Genomic DNA, 6,934 nt, shown 5'->3' on the forward strand with positions numbered 1-6,934 from the left:
ATTTCCAATGTAAATGTGTGATATTCATCCTCTGGAGCTTTCTCTTCACATCGTCTTCCACCTGGACTGGTTTGGTTGGGAGCATGTGCAACAAAACATTTGAAAAACTGCACTTTAACATCAATGAATGACACTGAAGTTTAATCTCTACATAAATGAGACCGAGTCTGGATGTGCTGCTCTGTCATTAACTCCTAAGTTTAGGGAAAGTTCAAACAAAAGAGGACAGTTCAGATAAGACTTGAGAATGAGCTTATTTTTGAACAAACATCTCAGACTTTCTGAGCTTCAGCACCTCTAGCAAGATATTTTAACAACAAGCAACTCAAGAGATCCAGAAGTTGGAGAGAGTTAGCTTTAGCTGAGCCAAAGAACATGTGGGACGCTAACCTAGCAAACATTTCAGACTTTCCTCTGTGAATTCTGAGAAATAATTTACTATTTAATGACAGCTACACATCTTAACTCAGTCTCATTAAAACAGACTCTAATTCAGTGTCATCCATCCATATTAAAGTGCAGTTACCCAAAATGTTTGCTGCATGAGCTCCAACAAAACCTGTCCAGGTAGAAGGACACTTTGACAAACAGGAAGTGGACGATTTCAAGCACATTTATAGAAGGGGGAACCGGACTGTACTAAGTGTGGTCCAGTATAGAGGGGTGTTTTGTGGGGTTTTAAGGCTGATAATGATTATTACTGAGACATTTGGAGTCGATATTCATTTGCAGTAAATGAAACTATTTAAAATCTTGGAGTTAGAAGAACACAAACTCTAACAGGAAACTTTGTTGATACGTTTTTGTTTTGTTTAGAGATGTTAAGTTAAAGGAGTTTTATTCGTGACGCATAACCAATCAAATCACTCCAGAAGACAGAGCGACCACAGGTAGATAAAGGTTCAGAGCCAAAGTAGCGCCATTGTTAAATGTATTTATTCCCGTAAATCAGTAAAAAATAAAATACTGATAATCAGTAAATCAGTAAATGATGGTGTTTTTTCATACCAAAGGCTATACTATGATGTTTTCTAAGAGACATACGATGCTACTCTGTTCTGGCCCTGCACTCCTCCTCTGTTGTTTTCTGGATTGTACTCAGCTGCATGCCTTCGTCCACCCGGCCTCCGTTGACTCGTCCCGCCTGCTGTCTCTGGAGCTGAAGCTGGACTGGAACAGACCAAAGTACAGTCCAATCACGATGCCAGCTGCCTCTCAAAAGGCTCCTTCATCTGGCGGAACTTCTTCTGAGGGGAAGCTGAGCTGGCCCGGCAGAACTTTGGAGATGTGTTCCAGTGGTAGGTGGATGTGTAGGGAGATAGAGAGGGACCTTTGACTTGTTAAGAAAGGAAAACAGGAAACCCATTGGTAGTTTTAGTTTAGGGTGCTACTGCGGTGTGTTTTTGAGCTTGAAGAGGTGAACAGGAAGAGGTTTCAACATATTGTAAAAACGTGCCATATGATGAAATAATGTAAAGGAGGCTGTGAAAAACACTCCAGAAAGGTTTTCTTTGAAAAAAAAAATCATCATGAATTTTGGCGCAAAAAAAACGCCATAGTATACTATGTTGAAAAAAAAAGGGATTTTTCAACATGTTGTGAAAACATGCCATATGATGAAATAATGTAAAAGAGGCCGTGAAAACACTATGGTAAGGTTTTCTTTGAAAAAAAATCATGAATTTTGGTACAAAAAAACGACGTCGAAAAAAATGAGATTTTTCAGCATGTTGTAAAAACGTGCCATATGATGAAATAATGTAAAGGAGGCCGTGAAAAACACTCCAGAAAGGTTTTCTTTGAAAAAAAAATCATCATGAATGTTGGCGCAAAAAAAACGCCGTAGTATACTATGTTGAAAAAAAAATGCGATTTTTCAACATGCTGTAAAAACGTGCCATATGATGAAATAATGTAAAAGAGGCCGTGAAAACACTATGGTAAGGTTTTCTTTGAAAAAAAATCATGAATTTTGGTACAAAAAAACGACGTCGAAAAAAATGCGATTTTTCAGCATGTTGTAAAAACGTGCCATATGATGAAATAATGTAAAGGAGGCCGTGAAAACCACCCCAGAAAGGTTTTCTTTGAAAAAAAAATCATCATGAATTTTGGCGCAAAAAAAAGCCATTTTTCAACATGTTGTGAAAACATGCCATATGATGAAATAATGTAAAGGAGGCTGTGAAAAACACTCCAGAAAGGTTTTCTTTGAAAAAAAAAATCCTCATGAATTTTGGCGCAAAAAAAACGCCATAGTATACTATGTCGAAAAAAAAAAGCGATTTTTCAACATGTTGTGAAAACATGCCATATGATGAAATAATGTAAAAGAGGCCGTGAAAACACTATGGTAAGGTTTTCTTTGAAAAAAAATCATGAATTTTGGTACAAAAAAACGACGTCGAAAAAAATGAGATTTTTCAACATATTGTAAAAACGTGCCATATGATGAAATAATGTAAAGGAGGCCGTGAAAAACACCCCAGAAAGGTTTTCTTTGAAAAAAAATCATCATGAATTTTGGCGCAAAAAAAAACGCCTTAGTATACTATGTCGAAAAAAAAATGCGATTTTTCAACATGTTGTAAAAACGTGCCATATGATGAAATAATGTAAAGGAGGCCGTGAAAAACACTCCAGTAAGGTTTTCTTTGAAAAAAAAATCATCATGAATTTTGGTGCAAAAAAAAAGCCATAGTATACTATGTCGAAAAAAAAATGCGATTTTTCAACATGTTGTAAAAACGTGCCATATGATGAAATAATGTAAAGGAGGCCGTGAAAAACACTCCAGAAAGGTTTTCTTTGGAAAAAAAAATCATCATGAATTTTGGCGCAAAAAAAACGCCATAGTATACTATGTCGAAAAAAATATGAGATTTTTCAACATGTTGTAAAAACGTGCCATATGATGAAATAATGTAAAGGAGGCCGTGAAAAACACTATGGTAAGGTTTTCTTTGAAAAAAAATCATGAATTTTGGTACAAAAAAACGACGTCGAAAAAAATGAGATTTTTCAACATATTGTAAAAACGTGCCATATGATGAAATAATGTAAAGGAGGCCGTGAAAAACACCCCAGAAAGGTTTTCTTTGAAAAAAAATCATCATGAATTTTGGCGCAAAAAAAAACGCCTTAGTATACTATGTCGAAAAAAAAATGCGATTTTTCAACATGTTGTAAAAACGTGCCATATGATGAAATAATGTAAAGGAGGCCGTGAAAAACACTCCAGTAAGGTTTTCTTTGAAAAAAAAATCATCATGAATTTTGGTGCAAAAAAAAAGCCATAGTATACTATGTCGAAAAAAAAATGCGATTTTTCAACATGTTGTAAAAACGTGCCATATGATGAAATAATGTAAAGGAGGCCGTGAAAAACACTCCAGAAAGGTTTTCTTTGGAAAAAAAAATCATCATGAATTTTGGCGCAAAAAAAACGCCATAGTATACTATGTCGAAAAAAATATGAGATTTTTCAACATGTTGTAAAAACGTGCCATATGATGAAATAATGTAAAGGAGGCCGTGAAAAACACTATGGTAAGGTTTTCTTTGAAAAAAAATCATGAATTTTGGTCCAAAAAAGCTACATGTCGAAAAAAAAATAGATTTTTCAGCATCTTGCAAAAACGTGCCATATGATGAAATAATGTAAAGGAGGCCGTGAAAAACACTCCAGAATGGTTTTCTTTGAAAAAAAAATCATCATGAATTTTGGCGCCAAAAAAACGCCTTACTATACTATGTCGAAAAAAAAATGCGATTTTTCAACATATTGTAAAAACGTGCCATATGATGAAATAATGTAAAGGAAGCCGTGAAAAACACTATGGTAAGGTTTTCTTTGAAATAAAATCATGAATTTTGGTGCAAAAAAACGACGTCGAAAAAAATGCGATTTTTCAGCATGTTGTAAAAACGTGCCATATGATGAAATAATGTACAGGAGGCCGTGAAAAACACTCCAGTAAGGTTTTCTTTGAAAAAAAAATCATCATGAATTTTGGCGCAAAAAAAAAACGCCATAGTATACTATGTCGAAAAAAAAATGTGATTTTTCAACATATTGTAAAAACGTGCCATATGATGAAATAATGTAAAGGAGGCCGTGAAAAACACCCCAGAAAGGTTTTCTTTGAAAAAAAATCATCATGAATGTTGGCGCAAAAAAAACGCCGTAGTATACTATGTTGAAAAAAAAATGCGATTTTTCAACATGCTGTAAAAACGTGCCATATGATGAAATAATGTAAAAGAGGCCGTGAAAACACTATGGTAAGGTTTTCTTTGAAAAAAAATCATGAATTTTGGTACAAAAAAACGACGTCGAAAAAAATGCGATTTTTCAGCATGTTGTAAAAACGTGCCATATGATGAAATAATGTAAAGGAGGCCGTGAAAACCACCCCAGAAAGGTTTTCTTTGAAAAAAAAATCATCATGAATTTTGGCGCAAAAAAAAGCCATTTTTCAACATGTTGTGAAAACATGCCATATGATGAAATAATGTAAAGGAGGCTGTGAAAAACACTCCAGAAAGGTTTTCTTTGAAAAAAAAAATCATCATGAATTTTGGCGCAAAAAAAACGCCATAGTATACTATGTCGAAAAAAAAAAGCGATTTTTCAACATGTTGTGAAAACATGCCATATGATGAAATAATGTAAAAGAGGCCGTGAAAACACTATGGTAAGGTTTTCTTTGAAAAAAAATCATGAATTTTGGTACAAAAAAACGACGTCGAAAAAAATGAGATTTTTCAACATATTGTAAAAACGTGCCATATGATGAAATAATGTAAAGGAGGCCGTGAAAAACACCCCAGAAAGGTTTTCTTTGAAAAAAAATCATCATGAATTTTGGCGCAAAAAAAAAACGCCTTAGTATACTATGTCGAAAAAAAAATGCGATTTTTCAGCATGTTGTAAAAACGTGCCATATGATGAAATAATGTACAGGAGGCCGTGAAAAACACTCCAGTAAGGTTTTCTTTGAAAAAAAATCATCATGAATTTTGGTGCAAAAAAACGACATGTTGAAAAAAATGCGATTTTTCAGCATGTTGTAAAAACGTGCCATATGATGAAATAATGTACAGGAGGCCGTGAAAAACACTCCAGTAAGGTTTTCTTTGAAAAAAAAATCATCATGAATTTTGGCACAAAAAAAAAACGCCATAGTATACTATGTCGAAAAAAAAATGTGATTTTTCAACATATTGTAAAAACGTGCCATATGATGAAATAATGTAAAGGAGGCCGTGAAAAACACCCCAGAAAGGTTTTCTTTGAAAAAAAATCATCATGAATTTTGGCGCAAAAAAAAAACGCCTTAGTATACTATGTCGAAAAAAAAATGCGATTTTTCAACATGTCGTAAAAACGTGCCATATGATAAAATAATGTAAAGGAGGCCGTGAAAAACACTCCAGTAAGGTTTTCTTTGAAAAAAAAATCATCATGAATTTTGGTGCAAAAAAAAAGCCATAGTATACTATGTCGAAAAAAAAATGCGATTTTTCAACATGTTGTAAAAACGTGCCATATGATAAAATAATGTAAAGGAGGCCGTGAAAATCACTCCAGTAAGGTTTTCTTTGAAAAAAAAAATCATCATGAATTTTGGCGCAAAAAAAACACCATAATATACTATGTCGAAAAAAAAATGCGATTTTTCAATATGTTGTAAAAACGTGCCATATGATGAAATAATGTAAAGGAGGCCGTGAAAAACACCCCAGAAAGGTTTTCTTTGAAAAAAAAATCATCATGAATTTTGGCGCAAAAAAACGACATGTTGAAAAAAATGCGATTTTTCAGCATGTTGTAAAAACGTGCCATATGATGAAATAATGTACAGGAGGCCGTGAAAAACACTCCAGTAAGGTTTTCTTTGAAAAAAAAATCATCATGAATTTTGGCACAAAAAAAAAACGCCATAGTATACTATGTCGAAAAAAAAATGTGATTTTTCAACATATTGTAAAAACGTGCCATATGATGAAATAATGTAAAGGAGGCCGTGAAAAACACCCCAGAAAGGTTTTCTTTGAAAAAAAATCATCATGAATTTTGGCGCAAAAAAAAACGCCTTAGTATACTATGTCGAAAAAAAAATGCGATTTTTCAACATGTCGTAAAAACGTGCCATATGATAAAATAATGTAAAGGAGGCCGTGAAAAACACTCCAGTAAGGTTTTCTTTGAAAAAAAAATCATCATGAATTTTGGTGCAAAAAAAAAGCCATAGTATACTATGTCGAAAAAAAAATGCGATTTTTCAACATGTTGTAAAAACGTGCCATATGATAAAATAATGTAAAGGAGGCCGTGAAAATCACTCCAGTAAGGTTTTCTTTGAAAAAAAAAATCATCATGAATTTTGGCGCAAAAAAAACACCATAATATACTATGTCGAAAAAAAAATGCGATTTTTCAATATGTTGTAAAAACGTGCCATATGATGAAATAATGTAAAGGAGGCCGTGAAAAACACCCCAGAAAGGTTTTCTTTGAAAAAAAAATCATCATGAATTTTGGCGCAAAAAAAACGCCATAGTATACTATGTCGAAAAAAAAATGCGATTTTTCAACATGCTGTAAAAACGTGCCATATGATGAAATAATGTAAAGGAGGCCGTGAAAAACACTATGGTAAAGTTCTCTTTGAAAAAAATCATCATGAAGTTTGGCGCAAAAAAACGCCATAGTATACTATGTCAAAAAAAATATGAGATTTTTCAACATGTAAAAACGTGCCATATGATGAAATAATGTAAAGGAGGTCGTGAAAAACACTGGTAAGGTATTCTTGGAAAAAAAATTATGAATTTTGGTGCAAAAAATCGACGTATACTATGTAGAAAAAAAAAAGCCATTTTTCAACATGTTGTAAAAACGTGCCATATGATGAAATAATGTAAAGGA

This window comes from Amphiprion ocellaris, chromosome 4, assembly GCF_022539595.1.
Source record: "Amphiprion ocellaris isolate individual 3 ecotype Okinawa chromosome 4, ASM2253959v1, whole genome shotgun sequence".
Classification (NCBI taxonomy): Eukaryota; Metazoa; Chordata; class Actinopteri; family Pomacentridae; genus Amphiprion; species Amphiprion ocellaris.